The sequence below is a fragment of the Zingiber officinale genome, chromosome 3B, assembly GCF_018446385.1.
Source record: "Zingiber officinale cultivar Zhangliang chromosome 3B, Zo_v1.1, whole genome shotgun sequence".
NCBI lineage: Eukaryota > Viridiplantae > Streptophyta > Magnoliopsida > Zingiberales > Zingiberaceae > Zingiber > Zingiber officinale.
The window spans coordinates 45,359,402-45,362,691 of NC_055991.1; the positions used below are offsets into that span (position 1 = coordinate 45,359,402).

General features: G+C 42.0%; 1 long non-coding RNA gene across 2 annotated transcripts; it reads left to right on the forward strand.

Annotated features, from left to right (window-relative positions):
- Positions 1-582: 582 nt before the first annotated feature.
- LOC121968254 lies at positions 583-3,015 on the forward strand. 2 transcript variants are annotated; one of them, XR_006108027.1, is made up of 4 exons: positions 583-848; positions 959-1,066; positions 1,138-1,398; positions 2,959-3,015. It is a non-coding gene; the product is annotated as an uncharacterized LOC121968254 (long non-coding RNA). The 2 variants fall into 2 exon arrangements; XR_006108026.1 differs by lacking the exon at positions 2,959-3,015 and adding an exon at positions 1,670-1,730.
- Positions 3,016-3,290: the final 275 nt, after the last annotated feature.

Here is a 3,290-nt window from a genome sequence, read left to right on the forward strand (position 1 = left end):
GTGGGGTGCATCATGTGCACGATTTAGATCTAATCTAATCGCTAGGCACTAATTAACTACTTAATTAAACATGCATCACATACATATAAGCAATTAATTAAATTATTTTGTGATTGTGTCATGGCCCTACTACGATCTTCTCAAGCCAATGAGAAGATCGGATGGTCAACCTAAGGCCAACATCTTCTCAAGCTTCTTCCTTTGACCACCTTGTGTTGCTCGCGCCCTCCTCGTAACTCCGTCTCGTGTGGACCTTCCACCGCTTCAAAATTACATTACAATTTTGAAACTCGAGTTACATTCGAGTCTAAATCTAATTTACAACCAGAATATAAGAGAAAGGCACGACGCGCATGTGAGATCTCGGAAATTTTAATTAATAGGATTATTTGGAAAATAGCCTTATAGGATTTTTTCGGAATTTTTAGAAATTTTCTGGGAATTTTTCGGAGCTCGTACGATGGGTTTTGAGGGGATTAAATTGGGGCACGGATAAAGCCTGTTTGGGATACCCGTTTAAGTGAGGAAATGTTTATTATATAAAATCCTTTTCTTTTATTCATTTTCCCAAAATCGCCGATCCCTAACTCCCCGATCTCCCCTGCTCGAAGCCGCACTCTTCGTTCCCTCTCTTCTTCCTCTGTTCTCTCTCTCTCGGGCGAATCAGAGGCGAAGGGAGCAGAGCTTCTCCTTCGGTGATCATCCTCAGTCGCCGGAGCTTGCTGGAGCCCGACCGGACCGGCGGAGTCCAGATCTTCTTCAGCCTCGGCAAGCGGCAGCGGCGGTCGGCCATCTCCGCCCTAATCGGTTTCGTCGGAGGGAAATTAGGGTTGTCACTGATCTTGGAGGTAAACCTTGTTGGAATTAGGTTATTGTTTGATTAGTGATCTCCTAATCCTTCTTCCCTTCTTCTTCTCGGTTCCGTGGATGCCGATTGTACTCGATTGTCGCCATCTAGGGCTGGAGATACTGACTATACCCTGGCTGCGATCTTGGAGGCAAGGATCGATTCTTTGTTGTCTGTTCTTGCTCTTCTTCCTTGCCGCTGACTAAGGTCCCTGTTGAGGTAGGATTAGGTGCTGATGATTTGTGATTTTCATTGTTTGATCTACTATTTGATCTAAATAATTCTATCAGTGAAGGGTGTTTGAGTTGTCGGGCAATGCCTAGAAGAGTTGTTGCTGGATCAGTGATCTCCTTGATTGATCTCTTGTTGTAATCCTATTGATTTCCAGTGAGGTTGAGCGTCCTGTGGATCTAGAATTGGGTTCTGTGGCTTCTGGGTTTCGGCAGCACCTCAACCAGTAGCTCCTCTGGTTTCAACAATCAACAGTGGTTGTTAATTAAGGATCTTGTCTGGTCCAGTAGGGCACTTTGTTTTCCAACAGCTCAATTGAGGTATGTTCAAGAATAATTGATACATATTCTAGATGAATCAGGTTAAGTGTGTTTGATTAGTGGATACATGTTGTAATTAGCTGTTGATGGTGTGTAGATTTATTTAGTTTAGAATTAATCTAATGGAATGGTTAGGGTTAAGATAATTAACCCTAATTGACCGTTAGATTTATTTAGGTAGGTTGTGAGTTCTGCCCTAATTTAGTTTAGGGATTTTATTTAGCTATTCATTTAGATTTAGCTAAATAAAATGTATACATTGTTGATACAGGACTTTGATTCGAGACAGGCGTCTCGACGTTGGATTTGGCGTGATTGTACCTTCTATTGGAGGCGGGTACCCTTTGACTTATCTTTTGATAATGTCTTATGATATGTGTAGCTTATATATATTTACTAGTGGTAGATAGTAGATTATTTCTTCCCTGGTCTTAGCTAGTTGATACCTATCACATGCTTCATCTGCTAGTTGCTTTACTTCAGGATTGGATATTTTATCTCTTGTCATGTGTACATATGTTCATAGATATGCATATCTATAGTGCTCTACTCTACTGGATTAGTTGCTTTACATGTGTGATACATGCTCATGATACTTACATCATTGTTATATGTGATGTCTTTGGATTTATGCTGTTTATATCATGGTTATATATATGCGTTTACCTTTTGGGCACACACATATATGGAGGAGGCTATGTTCAGGTATGACATACTGTAGCCGCATGCACCATATTGCATGATTGCATGCTGGGCGATTGACGACTCCATTATTGTTGAGCTCGTCGACGGCCATACTGGACCCGCACACAACGTGTTCATCTGCATGGGTAGTGGCACACGGACTCGGTGTGTAGGGGTAGATGCCTGCAGTGCTCGCAGGGACGCCTCGTGGGTAGCGTGGCAGAGCATGGTAGCACACCGGGTCCCTCCCGTCATCACGTCGGGAGATGAGGCGTTCACGCCCTCACTAAGTTTGAGGCGGGAGGATGGTGTACTCGACATGCATCCCGTCCACCTCGGTCACCCATCGTGGGTAGTGGAGCGCGAGTGCAGTTTGTCCGACTTCCCCCCCTCGGTCTCACCATTGTAGTGCGTGTGATGGGTGACGCTGTCATCTTGCATCATCATACGTGATTGCATTATTTATGATTGATGCATTTGGTGATCGGATATGATTGACATCGCATACGAGTTATATGCTTTGCTTCGACTATTTTTATAGTATGTTCACGAACAATCCTGAAAGCCTCGCGAGTGAGTCTGATTTATTTCGATTATCAGTTTTATTTTTTCTTGCTATAGACTATCTTTATGCTATTCTTTGGTTATTACAGCTTTATTTCGCATATACTATCTCATTTATACTATTAGGATCGATATCGTAGGTTGTCTAAACCTAGGATCGTAGTCAGGTTGTATGGTTAGAGAACTATACTATTGATCCTATGGTTTAGGAGACTGTACCTTAGGTTTTTACTGGTGGATATATATTGATGTACATGTCTATTGGTTTACCTGCTGAGTTCTTGAACTCACCCCGTTGTTACTATTTTTCAGGTTGAGGCCGTCAGGAGAGATTCCAGTCGCTAGCCCCTTGGTCGCGAGGATTTCTAGATATCGTTTTCTGTATTCGCTTTTATACGTATACTTGTGATGTGGGTTTGTATTGTGGACTTTACATTGAACATTCGGGTTTGCTACTTTTGTTTTCCGCTGCGGTTGTATTTTCATTACTTCGTGGATTGGTTTTCTTCGTTGTAGTGGAGTAGGATGTTTACATATATCTTCGAGATTCTATATCGTCTTTCCTTATTAAACTGCGTGGATTGATTTTATATTGAATTGTGTGGAATGTTGATATAAACTACGTGGTTTGTTTCTTATTTGTA